General features: G+C 38.5%; 1 protein-coding gene across 4 annotated transcripts in view; it reads right to left on the bottom strand.

The window, feature by feature from the left end:
- MOB (myelin associated oligodendrocyte basic protein) overlaps positions 1 to 18,887 on the bottom strand; it is a 56,992-nt gene extending 38,105 nt beyond the window's left edge. For 3 of the 4 annotated variants that reach the window (XM_024792400.2, XM_024792399.2, XM_024792401.2), the window contains exons 1-2: positions 18,742 to 18,887; positions 8,012 to 8,095 (exon numbers count right to left, since the gene is read on the bottom strand). The gene's annotated coding sequence lies outside the window, so the exon portion shown is untranslated. The remainder of the gene's footprint in view (positions 1 to 8,011; positions 8,096 to 18,741) is intronic. The other variant, XM_024792402.2, reaches the window with a different exon arrangement.
- Between the last annotated feature and the right edge of the window lie 529 nt (positions 18,888 to 19,416).

The raw sequence follows: 19,416 nt of genomic DNA, 5'->3' as shown, positions 1-19,416 counted from the left end.
ACAAGCAGACAGACTGAATGTCAGCAAGGAAGCACAGACATCCAGGATGTCTCCAAGAGAAATTAGGTAGACAGTCAATCATTTTTCTAAGGTGGGGGAATGGTTTAGGGATGGGGAAGAAAGAATCAAGAGTTCAATCTTAGACATGTTCATTGTGAGATACTTCTGAAACCTCCAAGTGTCTGTAGAAGGGAATGATTGGTCATGCGGATTGAGAAATCTCAAGAGAGAAGGGCAGAAATGAATTGAACTGTGTTTGACATAAAAATGAGATTTACAGCCAAAGGAACATAGGAGAACACCCAGGGAGAGAGGGAGTATGGAAAAAAATAACTGAAAAATATTTTATTTACAATAGCAACAAGAATCCTGAAGTACCTAGAAATAAATCAAAGACTAAAATGTACGGATTGTTTTGACAAAAAATTTCAAAACTTCAGTGAAAGTATAAAAGAATGCATGAATAAATAGAAGGAAAAATTGTCCATAGATAGAAAAAGATCTTTATCATAAAGATGTAAACATTTCCGAAGTGAGTTCATAACTTCATGCATTTCTTACTAAAATCACCAAAGGTCTTTTGTGGTATGTGATGAGCTGATTTGATGGAAGGGCAAAGGAAAATCAAAGGACTAAGAAAATTCTGGGGCCGGGCGCTGTGGCTCATGCCTGTAATCCCAGTACTTCGGGAGGCCAAGGCAGGCAGATCATGAGGTCAGGAGATCAAGACCATCCTGGCCAACACGGTGAAACCCTGTCTCTACTAAAAATACAAAAAATTAGCTGGACGTGGTGGCAGGCACCTGTAGTCCCAGCTACTTGGGAGGCTAAGGCAGGAGAATGGCATGAACCCGGGAGGCCAGGCTTGCAGTGAGCAGAGATCACACCACTGCACTCCAGCCTGGGTGACAGAGCAAGACTGTCTCAAAAAAAAAAAAGAAAAAGAAAAAGAAAATTCTGAAAAGAATGACAGGACTTTTCATACCAGATATCCAAACACATTACTAAGCAATAGTAATTAAAATAGTGTGCCATTGCCCAGAAACAGACAAGTGGAACAGTTCTATTCAAAAATAGAACTCAGAAACACATCCATATTAACAAGAGAACTTGATATATGATAGGAATATTATTATAAATTGGTAGGGGGCAGATGGATTCTTCAACAAATAATGTTGATAAAATTAACTTGCAAGGAGAAGTGATTACATCAAAATTAAAAACTACTGGCTGGGCATGGTAGCTCATGCTTGTAATCCCAGTATTTTGGGAGGCTGAGGCAGAATCATTTGAGGCCAGGCTGGAGTTTGAGACAAGCCTGGGCAACATAGCAAGACTATCCCTACATTTTTTTTTTAATTAGCTTGGCATGATATCACATGCCTGTAGTCCCAGCTACTCAGAAGGCTGAGGTGAAAGGATCTCTTGAGCCTGGGAGATGGCGGTAGCAGTGAGCTATGATCACAACACGGCACTCTAGCCTGGGCAGCAAAGCCAGACCCTGTCTCTAAAAACAGAAGTTAAAAAACAAATAAAAGCTACTGTACATCAAAAGACACAATAAACATAGTCAAAAGTTAAGGAACACTGGGAGAACGCAACACACATAATATACAAATAATTCCTACCCAGAATATTTAAAGAACTCTTACAAATCATTAAGAAAAAGCAACCCAAAAGAAAATTGGGCAAATCATATGAAAAGGCAATTTACACAGGAGGAAGTCACGGATGACCCATAAGCATATAAAAATACATTCAAACTCATCAATTATCAAAAAGACAGAGATTATAACAATTGATACCATTCTACAAGAATCAAGAAGATGGGTAAAAGTTAAAGAGCCTGACATCAAGTGAAGAGAGTCCGTAGACAAACAGGAACCCACACACACAGTTGGGGAAGAGCCCCTTAGGAGGAAGTGGCTGGAAGTATAGTATGTACTTTCATACTATACCCTACACATACACTACACATATGTATAGTAGCATGGATCACAACAGAGGGAGTATTTTTATTTATTTTATTTTATTTAATAGAGTCAGGAAATGGATGGACTACCCTAAAAAAAGACAAGAAGAAATTAGAACAAATACCCTAGAAAAAAAATTACAATAGCAAACACGTGGAATGAGATACAAACCAGGCACTGTTCAAGGGCTTTACGTATTTAACTTATTTCATCCTCATAACCTCATAATAGCCCCGTTTTGCAAATGAGAGATTCAGAGAAGTCAGATAACTCAACCAAGATCACAGAGCTAGTAAATGGAGTCCCAGGACCCCAACAAAGGTAAACTAGAATGTGTGCCTAACCCTGACACTATGCTCCTTCTAACACAGCAAACTTGAACAGGAGGAAAGCAAATCATACAGACTATTTTATAGACTAAAAGGATTATTTTATACAGCTGAGGTTACAAGTTGAAAGACCAGCGCTGGTATAGAAGAAAATATTCCAACATATAAACGTATAAAGTTTTAGTAACCAGGATGTTTACATTAAAAACAAACTGTAAATTTAAAGGAAAAGTAGACAAATGGAGAAATAATAGAAAACGAGGTATCTTTTATAGCTAGTAATCATATTACAAATATTCTTAACTATGTAGTACTCAGAGAAAGGCAAAGGACAGTAAGGAAGCATCGTTTGTGTCCATCCTGATTGGTCCTCAAAAACAGGGGAAATGACGTCAGGTAGGGGGGTAGGGGGAAGCAGCCAATCAGAGGCACTGGCGAGGGAGGTGGGTCCATTCAACCACCACTGACTGGATTGGCACTTGGTGAGAGGAACGCCCACAGGCCGGTGAGCCCCGGGCTGTCAGAAAGAACCCACGACTTCCTGCAAGTGAGGAGTGCACACGGGTGCTTCCACAAGGGCTATTTTGGAATAATAACTGGGGGTCCAAAGATTCCACTTCTGGTCCAGGTTTTCACATATGCCTTTCAAAAACTTTCATAGCCTTCCAAAAACTGCTCAGCTCCAACTCCTTAGCTGTGATAAAAATTATCCATGTTTCCTGAAGAGTAATTTCATTCCCCATTCACCCTTAGAGACCTTTAGTAGTCTCTAAAACCTTGCTAATCCTCTCAGACCAGAGGCTGAGCCTTTTTCTCTGAGTGTAGATTCACACACTAAAAAACAATGGCTTCTGTGTTCGTCAGTCCACAGCAGCAAAAACACAAAAATGTAGGACCCAAAGGTTAGCTGTAACTACCACATGCTGTCTCTAAAGATGTCATTATCTGTCTGTCCTTGTTTATCCATTTGTCTCCGTGACAACGATTATGTTTACAAATTAGTACAATAAATGTTGAACAGTAGATTGTTGGTGACAAACCAGTGCCCGGTAATGGAAAATTTCATACACATATTTATTTGGAATCTGGGTGCTTTTCCACAGAAAGCAGCAAGATGTCAAAATCTAATACTGATGTGGGGACCTGCTAAGACTATGAAAAAATGAAAACATAAGAGAGTCCTAATTATTTTGAAGGCCCATGTGGGGACACAAAACAAAGCCATGTTAAATGCCCTTATTGTTTTGCTTTGTTTTAGGCAACAAGGACCAACTAATGTGGTCCAAGAACCACACTGCCCACCTGCAACTATCTCATAAAGTTGTGCAAAAGTCCCTTCTGATGAACAAACTCTACCTGCTTCCAGCTATTCTAAGGGAAAGGAAAGGGTGTGACCTAAGGTTGTTATCTTTAGCACACAGATAATTTATTTAGCAACATTTCAGGAGTAAAACTTTCACTTATTATAGTGGGGCCAGATAAACAATCAAGAAGTGCAGTAGTTTTCTGAATGTTACGTAAATAACATGATACCCTTCAGTTTCTTGTATCTAAAATTATACAATACATGGTTTTAGCTTATGAACACTCAAATTTAGCCTGAAATTGTATGTGGATGAATATTCCACAGGCTGAGGGGACAGGCGGGCCCAGCTGGTCTCTCCGTTTATCTGCTGGCCAGCCCTGACTCTAGACTCACTTTTCCCTTATCTATCCACCACGTTGCCACAGAGATGACGTGAAATTGATTATATCTGTCCCTACTCAAAAACTTTAAGGGTTCCCTCAGTTACAGAACCAAGTACTTGTTTCTCAATTAATATGGCACATAGACCCCTCATGGCTTGGTCTCTGTCCTTCACCTCCCACACCATTTCTTGCTGGTACAGGCCAGAAGCATTATCCTGTGATTAGAAGATGGACCTTTCCCTGGAATGCCTTTTCCCCATCATGCTTTTGTGGTAAATGCCTATTCATCCTTAACAACCCAGCTGAGGTCTTACCTCATCAGGATTTGATCCCCCAAAAAGATCTGTCCCTCTCTGGGCCATCTTTATAACTTGTACATACTTCTATTTGTGGATTACGTTATAACAATGTGGCTATATGTCTGTGACCTCAGCATGAGCTCTTTAAGGACAGAGTTTCTGTCTGAATCCTCAGCGTTCTGTTTCACCATCCGCTCAATGAATGAACGTTGAAACTGATTCGATTGAAAGTGTCTTAAAAATCCCCAGGTGCTTCTGTCCCCTGGGATGTTATATAGGACTTGGGCTGCTTTTGTCAGGTTCCCAGCAAGGGTAGTTTAAAAATTAAGGTTTTGGCATAAAATTGTCTCTCCATAGAAAGCATCCTAATTTCAAAGTGCACTCGGTTTTACAATTATTTGCCTTTCTTAATCCAGTGTTTGTAGTGTAAGAAATAAAGAAATAAGGATGGTTTGTTTCTCCTATGAAAATGAGAGGATTTTGAATGTATACATATGTAGGTAAAACAAATCCTCTTATAATTCTTTCCTGAATGATGGGGAAGACAACCAATCTCCCAAATTGTATTGCTTTATAGAAAAACCTAAATGATCTATGGTCACAGCAGGGGACTTAAGAAGAGAACTCAGATTATCTGATGGGTTAAATTATTGCTCCACCTACAACTAGTGAATGGTGATAGCTACTAAGCTGCCTTGGGTTTTCCAGGGGTTCCATTCTTTGAGAGACAAAGAAGAGGCCAAGCTGGAGACACAAGCTGAAATAAGCACTAGGTTGCTGACCACCCTATTCCCAAATTTTGTGTTCAAGACCATCATCTGAATCACGCAATAGCAATTACACTGGTAGACTTCCTTGGCTGAATGAAATGCCACTTATCTCTGTTCCATTTTGCAATCTCTATGCCTCCATCTTTATACTTACCATGTTATATTAAAATCATTCATTCCTTCAAAAAAGCAGTCACTGAGCACATATGATAAGCCAAACATAATGTTAGCCCCTGACAATATGACAATGAACAAAGACCCTGACCTCAGGAGTGCACATTCTAGCAAGGAGGACACACCTTAAACAAGTACCATCTTCAGAAGTAGTTGTTTAATTAGATTTGTGACTAGTGCCTTGAAGGAAAAATACAGTTGGCAATGAGTCTATATAGAAGAGGATCTTAACTAGGATAAGAGGTCAGGGAAGGCTTCTTGGAGGGTAGGAGCTGAAGAGTGAGTCAATGTTATTGCAGCAGAGGGAGGAGTAAGCCTAGAGTGTTTGGGACAGAAGGCTCTGAGTTGGGGTTGAGGAGGTACATTTGAGGACTTAGAACAAGACCAGTGTATGTAAGAAGAAGAGTGGAGCAGGATGGGCTGGAGAGGAAATCAGAGGCTGAGTTGTGAACTGACATGCTTTGTAGGTCAAAAAATACTAGTAAGGGAGGGAAATCTTTAATATACTGAAGGATATTAAAGTAGAAATATGTCATAATCAGAGGTGCATTTTTGTAAGCTTACTTCCATAGCTTTGAGGAAAATAGCTTTTGTGGGCAAAGCCCATTCCAGGAGGCCATGTGACTAATGATGGTGGTGACAAAATATTCCAAGAGTAGAATTAACAAGACTTGGTAATTCGTTGCACATAAGAAGCGGTAATGAGAAGGAGTCAACGGTATATCCAAGGTCTGTCGTTTGAGCAATTAGATAGGTGTTGGAAGTATCTACTGTAGAAAAAGAAGGTTTGGGGAAAAAACAGAAGCATGAGTTCACTTTTAATGCATTCAAGTAGAGGTGTTTGAAGGCTTCTAGATGAAGATGTCATGTGAATAGTTCAGAGGAGAAGTTGGCTAGAGATAGAATTTGAAAGTTGTTGGAGTATAGGTAGCAATTGAAGCCATGATAGTGGATGGGATTGCCTTGGTGGCTGAATGAGAGAGGTAGAAGAGAAACTAGGAGCATGTGACATCATGGGAATCAAAGGGAAAAAGTATTTCAATAGAAGAAATGGTCAACTTTGTAGAATGACTCTGAAAGGTGGCGTGATATGAGGACAACATGAGTACATTTAAGTGGTATGAAAATTATTGGTGACTTTAGCAAGAGTTGATTCCATGGAGTTGTTGAAACAGACAGAAGTTGAATTTGAGGATTTATGGAGGGAATAGTGACTAAAGATAGAAAGAGAAACTATGGGCAACCCAGCCCAGAAATTTGAGAACAGTGGGAGAGACTGGTAGTAGCCAGAGAAGCATGTGGTTTGCAAAGGGTCCTTTGTGGGGACAGAGGGAGATGTTTCGCTGGTTTGTTGAGTTGCTTGTAGTAATGAGATAAATTGGAGCATGCATAAGTGCTAATGGGAAGTAGAGAGGAAGAAATAGAAATAATATCAGAAAGAAAGGAAATAATTAATATTCTTGAGAAAAACCTGAGGAGCTAGAGTGCAGACCACATGCAAAATCGTTGGCCTTTGTTAGAAGTGAGAAGACTTTTGACCGTATGAAGTCTCCATCTAATAGTTTCCATTTTTCCAGTGAAATGGAAAAATGCTGAGAAAAACAGAGTTGGAGGCTTGAGAGGAATAGAATGGGTTTAAGAGAGATTTTGTAGAAATTAAACTGGCCAGTTTTGAGAGTCTAGTTGAGGTCACTGACCATTAATTTGCAGAAATACAAATCTGCTTCACTCTGTTATTCTTTAGTTTTTCTTAGCAGCCTGGGTGTAGACATAGAGGAGATGGATAGGTTCATCCCGGGTGGAATTCGCCAGACAATTTGCAAGAGAAAAATTGAAGTAATGGATCTTAGAATCTATCAGTAATGTGAAGAAAATAGAAGGTAGAAAAAGGTGATAGATGAAAGAATAGGTAAATGAATGGGAGGTGAAAGGGCAAGTCAACTAGAAGAACCTAGTGAAAGAAGACTTGTAATGGGATATGTATAACAAATGAAAAGAAAGGAAGATGGTGAATGAGATGCTAGATGTTTGCACTGTTTGGTTGATGGAGTAGTTTCAGGTATTGACAATGGTCACACAATGACAATAGATGGATGAGCAGAGTGGATAGGTGAATAGTTCATTCAAGTAAATAGTAAAGTCACCTAAGTGGAGAGGGAGTGGGCAGCCCAGTGAAAAACCATCAGCAAAAGAGGAGGTGCGACTTGGAGGCCCAGTGAAGTCTGGCAGGAATGCAGCACAAGCTTCAAAATGCAGAGATTTAACTAGAGGGTGAAGGCATGGTAGCCTAAAAGTGGCAATGGGGAGGACACTGACCACACTCTCAAACCTGGAGCTACCTGGAGTGTAAAGTGGCCGCCATTTGAAAGGCTAACACATAAAGCCTTGTTCTCAGAGAACAGGCTAGATTCAGTTAACACAAAAAGATGGAAGGACTCTCCTGCAGAGAGTTTAGGAATATAAAGGGAGGAAGTCTGTTTATCAGAGAATGGCTGTTCCACTGTGCATGATACGTGAGTTTGTCAAGTACAGACACACGGTGGCTTGGGCCATAGACCCTCTGGGGTAGATAAATTTTTTTATATATATTTCTGCTCCCAGAACCTAGAATAGGGTGAGCCACCTGGACGTACTAAAGAAGTATTTAACTCTTACTGAAAATTTGATTGCTCATTCTTTTGCTGATTCTGCATTCTACTGTGACATTCTGAATACTAGTCATCATTACACAAAAATTTAGATGCAGATCCAAAAGACTATAAGCAATTCATTTGTACCTGTATTTTCATCCGTACACATCTGCTGATTGGATCTCTGTTACGAGCTTGTCTTGGTATCATTTGCTTCTTTTTTTTTTTTTCCTGAAAGTGAAGCAGTAGAATATGCTCTGGTTAATACAGTGTTTTGGTTACTCAGGTTGCAGTTAATCCAAGCGTGTTATACATGGAGCTTCACTCTCACAATCCTAGGGAGCATTATGACGTTTGATCTACATGCCATCTGACAGCTGAGGGATAGAGGAAAGATATAGTCACAAAATCACATGTAAACTTTTAATAACCACCTTTACATTATACAGAAAAAAAATGCTATATGTCCAGTTAATTCACTGTCATTATATAGAAAATCTGTAGTTCTTTTTTCATTTCTCCTAGTAAATTTGAGCTTTACAAGCCTAATTTTTGCTTATAAACTTGATAAATGAAATTCCAGAGTCTGGGTCTAAACACACAAATCTTCACAACCAAATAAATCATCCCAAGAAAGGAGCTTAGGGAGTGTCCTCCTCCTTTTCTATGGCTCTCAAGGAAGAGAGGTGTTCTTTGTGCTGTAAATTACAGGAAAAAATCCAATTTGATAAAGCATTAAATTGAGAAGTTCCAGAGGATATTAATATTGTTTTCCTATGAAATATGGACGTTTACATGACTATTCATAACCTTTGGTCCCATTCCTTATTAATATATATCAGATCTTGGAAGGGCTATTTGAAAGAAAAAAAAAGGTCTTATAAGATTATAAAGATTCTAGACACAAAAATAGCCTCCAAAAGAACCCTGTAATTCTGATTGGTTCTCTTAGTTGATCATTTTTATTCTAGTAATAAGGATGTAATTGAAAACTTTGTGTAACGAACTATAGAAATCCTTGTAAGAGTTTGAAGTGAAATCAGATAAGGATCACTAGCATGTTTCTTTTCTCCCCTCTGCTTGACAGAATAATTGAAATCCTATGAGTCTACAAGCTTCTTATTTAGAAAAATGATCAGGGCCGTGCACGGTGGCTCACGCCTGTAATCTCAGCACTTTGGGAGGCCGAGGCAGGTGGATCATGAGGTCAGGAGTTTGAGACCAGTTGGCTAAGATGGTGAAACCCCGTCTCTACTAAAAATACAAAAATTAGTCAGGCGCAGTGGCAGGCGCCTGTAATCCCAGCTACTTGGGAGGCTGAGGCAGGAGAATCGCTTGAACCCGGGAGGCGGAGGTTGCAGTGAGCCGAGATTATACCATTGCACTTTAGCCTGGGTGACATAGCAAGACTCCATCTCGAAAGAGAGAGAGAGAGAGAGAGAGAGAGAGAGAGAGAGAGAAAGAAAGAAAGAAAGAAAGAAAGAAAGAAAGAAAGAAAGAAAGAAAGAAAGAAAGAAAGAAAGAAAGAAAGAAAGAAAGAAAGAAAGAAAGAAAGAAAGAAAGAAAGGAAGGAAGGAAGGAAGGAAGGAAGGAAGGAGGAAGGAAGGAAGGAAGGAAGGAAGGAAGGAAGGAAGGAAGGAAGGAAGGAAGGAAGGAAGGAAGGAAACAGAGAGAGAGAGAGGGAGGGAGGGAAAGAAAGAAAGAGAAAAATGATCAGTTGTGATATAGTAGCAAGTATTGAATTTAAACTCCTGCTGAAACAATAAAGCTGAAAAAAATACACAGAAGAATTATTCTCAGGCACTGGATGGCAATCATTGCAGGGCTATGATCCTTGAGAGAAAGGAAGCAAAACTCCACATTCATCCTGGTTTTTTCTGTGAATATTTTTCAATCTGCTGTACAGGAAAAAACATTCCAAGGAGAGATGGGAAGAAACAGGGGTAGGAGTTAGGGGGTGCTAAGGCCACGGGAATCTGGAAGGGTGGAGGGGAGAATAATAGACAATAGGGAACCAGTGGGAAAATATCCAGTCATGTGTTGCTTAATGACAGGGATAAATCCTGAGAACTGAATCATTAGACAATTTTGTCATTGCACAAACATCATAGATGGTTTAGCCTGCTACACACCTAGACTATATGGTATAGCCTATTGCTCCCAGGCTACACACCTGTACAGCATGTAACTATACTGAATACTGTAGGCAACTGTAATGCAACAGTAATTTAACGATTTGCATATTGAAACATATCTAAAATAGAAAATGTACAGTAAAATGCAGTATAAAAGATTTAAAATGGTACAGCTATATAGGGCACTTACCATGAATGGAGCTTGCAAGCCCAGAAGTTGCTCTGGTTGAATCAGTAAATGAGTGGTGAGTAAATGTGAAGGCCTAGGACATTACAGTATACACTATAGACTTTATAAATGCTATACCCTTAGGCTACACTAGAATTATTGTTTTAATTTTTTCTTCTTCAAAAATAAATGTTAGCTTACTGTAACTTTTTACTTTATAAACTTGAATTTTCTTAACTTTTTGACTCTTCTGTAATAACACTTAGCTTAAAACACATCATGTAGCTATCATGTAGCTATAGAAAATTATTTTCTCTTTATATTCTTATTCTATAAGCTTTTTTCTATTTTTAAAATTTTTAATTTATTTTTTACTTTTTAAACTTCTTTCTTAAAAACTAAGATGCAAACACACACATTAGCCTAGGCCTACACAGGGCCAAGACTGTCAATATCACTGTCTTCTACCTCCACCTGACATCCCACTGGAAGTTCTTCAGGGACAATAACACACATGGAGCTGTCATCTCCTATGACAACAATGTCTTCTTCTGGAACACCTCCTGAAGAACCTGCCTGAGGCTGTTTTACAGCTACCTTTTTTTAATACAAGTAGAAGGAGCACATTCTAAAATAACAATATAAAGTATATTATAATAAATACACAAACAAGTAACATAGTCATTTATCATCATTACCAAGTATTATGTACTGTACATAATTGTATGTGCTATACTTTTATACAATTGGCAACACAGTAGATTTGTTTACACCAGCATTACCACAAAGAGATGAGTAATGTGTTATGATGTTATGACAGCCATGGCATCACTAGATGATACGAATTTTTCAGCTGTATTATAATCTTATGGGACCACCACTGTCATTGACCAAAACACTTTATGCAGTGCATGACTGTATATAATTTCTCTCAGATCCTTGGCCAAATCCAAAGTTGCACAATTACAGGGTGAAACTGTGGGAAGCCCCTTAAAAATTCTTGCTAAGAGGCTGATAACCAAGCAGAAATACCTGAATTCACATATTAATGAGGAGACATTGTGAGACCTTGGTGAACATCCCAATCTTTTGAGACCCCAGAAAGCTCTCACCTTATAATAGGGACAACTCATAGAAGTAAACGCAAAAATAAAATAGGTCTGACCTAGCAAGGCCTAAAACCAAGACTTGACAGGATCAGAGTGGCTCTCTGGTAATTTAACATAATCCAGAACCTCTACAATCTATTATCCACAATGTCCAGCATACAATAAGAATTACCAGACATTTAAAGAAACAGGAAAAAGACACCAAATTTTTTTTTAACGGTCAATGGAAGCAGACCCAGAGATTATCATTATTGATATGTTAAAGAAAGTAGAGAAAAGATAAACATAATGTATGACAAAATGAGGCTTTTCCATAAAAAATAAGAATTTTTTTTTTAAATCAAACAAAATAAATCAGTCACCATGTAGGGAAGCAGAAGGAATCCAAGATGGAATGCAGGCTGTGACTAATGAAACTGACTACAATACATAAATCAAATGAAATGAATCACATAACCACACTGAAGGGAAGGGGGAAAAAAAGGATATGGCTGAAGTAACTTTGACAAATAGTTTAGATAATCCTACAATAGTAGAATTAAGCAAATAAATACATTATAGATAATGAGAATTCAGTTTCTTACTATCCAAAGAATGAGGTTATAAAAAAGGAAAGGAAGAAGGCTAGAATGAAACTTGTGCTGCTAGATTGGAGTCAGAAATACAGAAATAAATATAGGTGTGTGCATATGTAAGTTGGTATACACACACAGATTTCCTAGCTCTGTCTGCAGAGAAGCTTTAGAAGAAGTAACACCCCAATAGCAAGGAATATACCAGATATGGTTTGGCTCTGTATCCCCACCAAATCTCATGTTAAAATGCAATCCCCTGAGTTGGAAGTGGACCCTGGTGGGAGGCAATTGGATCATGGTTTCTCATGAATGGTTTAGCAGCGTCCCCCTTGGTACTGTCCTCATGATAGTGAGTTCTCATGATATATGGTTGCTTAAAAGTGTGCAGCACCTCCTCCCTCTCTCTCTTTCTCTCTCTCTCCTGCTCTCACCATCTGAGATGTCTCACTTACCCTTTGCCTTCTGTGATGATTGGAAGCTTCCTGAGGCCTCCCCAGAAACAGAAGCTGCTATGCTTCCTGTACAGCCTGCAGAACCATGAGCCAACTAAGCTTCTTTTTTTATACAAATTACCTAGTGTCAGATATTTCTTTATAGCAATGCAAGAATGAACTGATACAACAAGTAATACCCAAATCTTGTTTTTTAACTACCATCAGTATACTAGGCTAGACTGGTAAAGTGTCCAATAAAAGGAACCATAGCTTATTGAAGAGGTGATTGATTTGAGACTGAGAGAAAATACAAGTTTATCCTGGAACAAATTGTGATGTCAGAAAATGCTCAGAGAGGTTGGCAACATGTGAAAAAGGCACAGGAGCTAACCTAAAAGAGCTCCTACCAAAGTTATTTGAGCAAGAAGGTAAATAAGAATAGTATTGGATTATAAACCAAGGAATAAAATAAATATTGTTGGGCCTATACTGATATAAATAAATAACTGAATAAATAAATAAATGGACTAGAAGAGATAATCTTCCTTAAAGAATCATTCCAATTAATAAATGTAGAAGCAATGAGGGAAATAGAAAATCACTATTAGAATACCACAATAATAATTTCTGCAAGCATCATTGACTAATGGATGCTAAAATTAGTAGGTGAAAGTGTAAGCAGAAACACAGTATTTGTATCATCTCCAAATATCCCCCCAAGAAATATTAACTAATTGAAAAGAAAAGAACAATCACTTTAAAGTGGAGAAATCTGGGAAGTATCATCTCAGTCAAATGATCAAGGTTAACATCACCAGTAATAAGACATATCATCCTCATTTATTCTCTGATATGAGAAGCACATATCATCTCTGTGTAATTCTTTTCAATAATATATAACTTCAACCTAATCATGAAAAGACATCAGAAAAATTCAAATTGAAGGACGCTATACATAACTTATGAATGTTTTTTAAAAGTCTCAAGGTCATGAAAGACAAGGAAAAACTGAGGAATTGTCACAGGTTAGAGAAAATTAAAGAGACCTGATAACTAAATGCAATGCAGTATCCTGGATTAGTGCCTGACAGAAAAAGAACATTAGTGGGAAAACTTGTGAAATATGATTAGACTCTATAGTTAATTAATAATGTATCAATGTTAATGTATTAGTTTTATTAGTTGTGCTACACAGTTACATAAGATGTTAACATTAAAGAAAGCAATGTAAAGGGCATACTGCATGTATTCACAACGTGGGTAATATCCCCTCCAAGAGATGAAAACTGGATCTTGAGGGGGGCAAAAAAAACTTACTTGTTTTATTTAATTTTTTTTCAATCTCAGACCTATGTGAGAATTCTCTTTTTATGTGCAAAGCACAAATATGTACAATACATAAACAGACATATTCTCACTCTTTTTATGTGCAAAGCACAAATATGTACAATACATAAACAGACATACTGTACATCTGTAGTATTAAAATTTAATGGAAGGGGAGAAGCAATTAGGGAAAAATGGCTTTTTAGGGGGATGATGTGTATAATTCAGGCGTTCCATGTATAGTCATCTGCCATATAACAACATTTCAGTCAATCAGGGATTATTTAAACAATGGCGGCCCCATGAGATTATAATATTGTATTTTTATTGTATCTTTTCTATGTTTAGACATACAAATATTTACCATTGTGTTAAGTAGCCTGTACCATCTAGGTTTGTGTAAGTACACTCTATAATGTTCACACAATGACTAAATCGTCCAACATCTCATTTCTCAGAACGTATCCTCGTTGTTAACCAACACATCACTGTAATTTGAGTGTGTGTTTCATTTAAGTTAATGCCATCCATGTGTTGTTATTAAATAACTTACTTAAACCATCAAGTGCCAGAGATTGGAATTTGAGTAATTTGAGTCTGTGTTTCATTTAAGTTAATGCCATTTATATGTTTTTATGACAATAACTTACATAAACCATCAAGTGTCAGTGATTGGAGTAGGAATTCTCAAATCCCTTGTTTGGAACATTCAGAAAACCAGCCAAGTGAAGAAAAATAGAGCTAAAAATAGAGCTAAAAAACATATTTAGCTCCTGTCTCTCTGTATTTCAACCATATTCAATTGTCTCAATGCATTATGGCTCCTTCTACCTTGGACTGGTATTTCCAGAAATACCCTCCCCAGCTCACTTTACTTGTGTAACAGTTGCCCAAGAATACAAGATTTCAAGTCAAATATGCCTCCCTCAGGGAAAACCTTCTTAGCCACTTAGTCTAGATTAACTCTCAAGCACCCTTATTACACAACCTTATAGCTTCCTGTGCTGCTTCTCCTTTGTTTTTATGGTGTACAGTGTGCGATGTTTTGATACATATATTCTGTGGTAAATGATCTTATTTTCTGTATTCCATCCAGATGCTCTGGCATCTGGGGCATTGCTGACCCTGGAGATGCTGCCCCTCCCAGGGCTAGCTGATTCCTAGAGATAGCAATTGCCCCCCCTGTGAGATGCCATTTATATGCAAATCAACCAGTCCAGAACCCAAATTCACCAACTACCTCCTTTATTGACCTCTTACAAGTTGAACTAATATTCTTCTGCCCTTATCACTCCAGGACCAGATACCAGACAGCTCCTACACCTCAGAGCCCCATGAAATTATTCAAACTAGCCAATCTTAAGCATGCCTCTCCTGCTTACTCTGCCTAGACCATTTCTCCCAACAAAAACCATAATAAAGGCTCTCACCCATGCTTTTTCACCCTCACTCCTTCTGACTCCTGACCTAAGACCTTGGTGCTTCCCCATGTGGCCAGGTGGCCCTTCGTTTCCCCCCCTCCTGGGAGTGATGAGTAAAACACTGTCTTTTCAATGGCAACCATCTCCTGATCTGGTTGGCCTCACCATGCCTGAACAAAAACAAAATCAGAAGTACATTTTAAAACAGGAAGTTTCCTTAACCACCCAGAGCACAGTTGACACCAGGTATTTACCTAATGCTTTAAGGGTGACAGAAGCAACAGAAGCCAAAGTGGCCTGCACAGCTATTATAAGAAGTCACTCTTGCAGCACACGATGGGATCTAATCCTATGGGCCAAGTACAGCCCCACAAATTTCCACGTTGTGGGAAGCAGCTTAACCCCTATCCACAAGACTCTCTGCCCTCCCAACCCTTCCATGTTCTGGCCCCCAGCTAATTTTTTTTTTCCCTTTTGAGACAGAGTCCCAGTTTTCTTTTTGAGACAGTCACCCAGGCTGGAGTGTAGTGGCACGAACATGTCTTAATACAGCCTTTACCTCCCAGGCTCAAGTGATCCTCAAGCCTCAGCCTCCAAAGTAGATGGGACTATAGGCACGCACCACCATGCTTGGTTAATTTTTGTATTTTTTGTGGAGATGGGGTCTTCCCATGTTGCCCAGGTTGTTCTTAAACTCCTGAGTTCAAGTGATCTGCCTGTCTCAGCCTCCCAAAGTGCTGGGATTACAGCCATGAGCCACCACGCCTGGCCAGTGGTCCCCAATTCTTTTGGCTGGGTGAGAGAAGGGGGCCCTCATTTTTTACTCCAGGATGGTCCATCTTGGGAATATCTTTGAGTTGTCTTTTAAGTAGAAAACACTTTATCAAACTACAGAGTGACTTTCATGGCCCTGATGAAATAGTCATAATAGCTAATGCTACATTTTCCCAGTAGTTGAGTTCCTCAATATTAAATAGCACTATGTACAGAACTCCAAAATTTTAACCTAATTCGATATTTAGGAGAAAAAAGTTAATCTATGTCATCCAGAGAACAGTCCTATTAAAGCCACAATATGTTCACAGTACTACAAAGATCATACAATAGGTTAACCAACTGCCCTGCATTTAAATTTTTTATGACTTCGTTGTTTTCTCTGCAAAAAAAAAAAAAAGGATATTTTATATTTGTTAATCTAAGGAATTCATGTCAGTAATTTTCTCAAAGTAAAGTAAGTCTCCTGGGAAGTCAAAGCCTCTGTCTCCAGAATGATAAAACTGCCAGCCACTTCCAAACTGAAGTTCTCTTACTTACAAAGGAAATGAGAGTTCTGTCTCTACCAGGAATCCCTCTCAGGGGTAGGGACTTGAAGTTAACCTTGGTGATTCTGAGGAAACCACCACGAGGTTCTCTATAGTAGTTATAGAAAACCCACTGGACTTGAGGACACCAGAAGCCCTCATCCACATGAGTGCAAACATATTGTGTGGAGAAATGAGCTCCGCTCTGCGCTTGCAGAGATGGTGGATCTGGTAACTGAGTCAATGCCTCTACACACCTGTTGCTTCTTGGGAGCGCTGTGGTGTCTGTATCTCAGTACATGTTAGATTCCTTCTATGTGTAATTACTAGCTCTCTGGGTATTGCCACTGGGCCATTGTAGCAGGTAATGCAGAACTGAATGGAAACAAGTACAAGAGGGGCATGCCAGCGTGCCAGAGGAGCAGCTGGGAAAGGACTCATGCCTCATGCCAGAGGAGGAGCTGGAAAAGAACTTGGAAGGGTGATGTTCCAGACTTGGGGTTGATAGAGACTGTTTCACCGAGGTTCTAATTATTATATTATTATTCACTACCTCATCTTTCTGAACCTCAATGATCATACTAGTAGTAATATAAGCCCGAATTAATTTTTTAATAGGCAGAGCTAACTCCACCCCTACTACTAGGAAGATCTTTTTGTTAAGTTAACAAAGAGGACGCCAGCCAGCCTGGAGTGTCTACCCAGGGAAACTCTATTGAGCCGTATCTGCTTTCAGCAAATGGTTGCACTTAGAAAGGAATTATTACATTTATTAAACTAATACTCAGAGAGCAGTAGACATGAATCCAACACACACAAGTAATGTAAATTGAATACCTCACTTTAAGCCTATAAGTTCATGTACAGGTCACTATAATTGCCATTTATAATCCAAGGGCAATACTTATACACTTTTGATGATTCCTTGGGAATTATCTGTAAAAGCTCTAGATTTTTAATTTTTGGCTATTTGGTGTACAAAGATTTTAGGTACTAATTTAAAATCTTAGTAACTATTAGGTAACAAGACCTTGAATTTTTAAATTGTATACTCAGATTCAAGTATAAATTTGGATTTGTGTGATCTAAAATGCAAGTATATTCCTTTGAAAACTGCATAATTGTGAGAAAAGTGCAGACCAAACCCATATTGAGGGACATTTAGCAAAATAACTGGCTTATACTCTCTAAAACTGTCTAGGTCAAAGCTTCCTCAGGTATGGTTCCAAATTAAAGGAGGCTAAGGGGACAGGACAACAAAAGGTCATGCATGGTTCTCAATTGGCTCCTTGGACAATTGATGAAATCTAGATATCGCTAGACTTAAAAATAGTATTTTCTCAATATTAATTTTCTAATTTTAATTAATTCTAATTAAAATAAATTTTAATTAAAATTAATTATATATGTGTGTATATATACGTATATTATATATAATATATGTGTGTATATATACACACATATATTTTTGTATATACACACATATATATGGATACAGAGAGAGAAAGAGAATGATAAAGGAAATATGGTAAAACAGGAATATCTGGGTAATTTGGGTGCACCTGAAATTTTTTGTATTGTTTGCAACTTTTCTAAAAATCTGAAACAATTTTTGAAACTCACTCACCAACAAGTCTCCTGCTGTTCTAAATAGTCACGAAACAGCATATCCGCACACCTGGCAGCAGCCTGCTCTCTGCCTCCCTGATTTATTCACAAAGCATTAAAAAGTCCTTTCCCCATTTTCCTGCTAGTACTGTAGGCCAAGTTCATTACTGGCCTCCCTGACACATAATATTTTTTCCTTTCTCTGTCATCCATAGAACTGAGAACTCCCTGTTGTTTCGAAGATAATCTCTATCAGACAAAGCATTAGTGCCTTTCTGTTTAAGGTTGTTGGTCTACAGGGGGCAGAATTCCAAAAAGATTTGGGCTTTGTTGTTCCACTAACATCCCCCACACACATAAATCCAACTGTATGAGGAAAAAATTTGTTCCCAGATAAGAAGAAAAACTCATTTTTAAATCATGACAAATAATAAAAGAAGAAATAGAAAAAAAGAAAAGAAAAGAAAAGAAGCAGCCTGAACTACCATCCATCTGGCTCCAGGAACACAGGGCTTTGAATCTGAGGAAATCTAAATGAGGGCTCAGAGCCTCTCCCTGGGCTCATAAAATTTCCAAACATTAGCAGGAACATTCCAGGTGGCCCCCTGCCCACATCAGAATAAACGTGGTATCCTCTGTTCTTGTTTTCTCCATCCTTGTATGTCCTCCCCATTTTGACTATTCTTACAGAAAGTTTTCCCTGGGATATAATGAAATGGCCCATACAAAAATATACACTTGTCACTTAAAGATGAAAGTATAAAATGAAGTAAAATAAAAACCAATGGAATCCTCTTACCTTCAAATAGCAGTTGTTGTGTGAAACGGATTCCGCGTCTATACCAGGTCCCTAAGGGTTTGAGCCTACCTCAATGCATGCAGAATATATAGGGAGAGGTTATAGATCTGGGTTTTTCATTACACAAGGTGTTTTTGATGAGTCCTCAGCGAAGATCCACTTAAAAACAAAAGCTACAGAAAGACTACAAAAAGGCCACACAAAGTTTAAACAAAAGGCTAAAGAAAGAGCAAACAAAAGCCAAAGAAAGTTTAAACAAAGAGTGAAACAAAGACAAAACAAAGGGCAAACAAAGACAAAAACAAAGAGCAAAAGAAAATCTAAACAAAAGCTAAGCTAAACTACAACCATATCACACACACACACGCACACACCCCACATTCACTGTACAGCCCCCCAGCATTCATGTATTCCAGCCTCCCACCTCCCACATCCCACATAATCAACATCCCATGTGAAAACTCACCCCTCAAAGTTCATTCCACACAAACTCCAGTTAAGTTCCATGCCAGGTCCAACCACACCACACACCAGCTCACCCCACCAAACCACATACCCTTCCACCAACATGCTACACCACCACATGTTGCAATCACATTGACAAATTCCAGGAGTTTTTATACTCCATGTAGATTAAATAACCATCCCCACTTCCTTCCCTAAAACACTCATGTA

Source organism: Macaca nemestrina, chromosome 2 (genome assembly GCF_043159975.1).
Source record: "Macaca nemestrina isolate mMacNem1 chromosome 2, mMacNem.hap1, whole genome shotgun sequence".
Classification (NCBI taxonomy): domain Eukaryota; kingdom Metazoa; phylum Chordata; class Mammalia; order Primates; family Cercopithecidae; genus Macaca; species Macaca nemestrina.
Note: the sequence above shows the minus strand (reverse complement) of the source record. Positions and strands in the feature narration are given on the sequence as shown.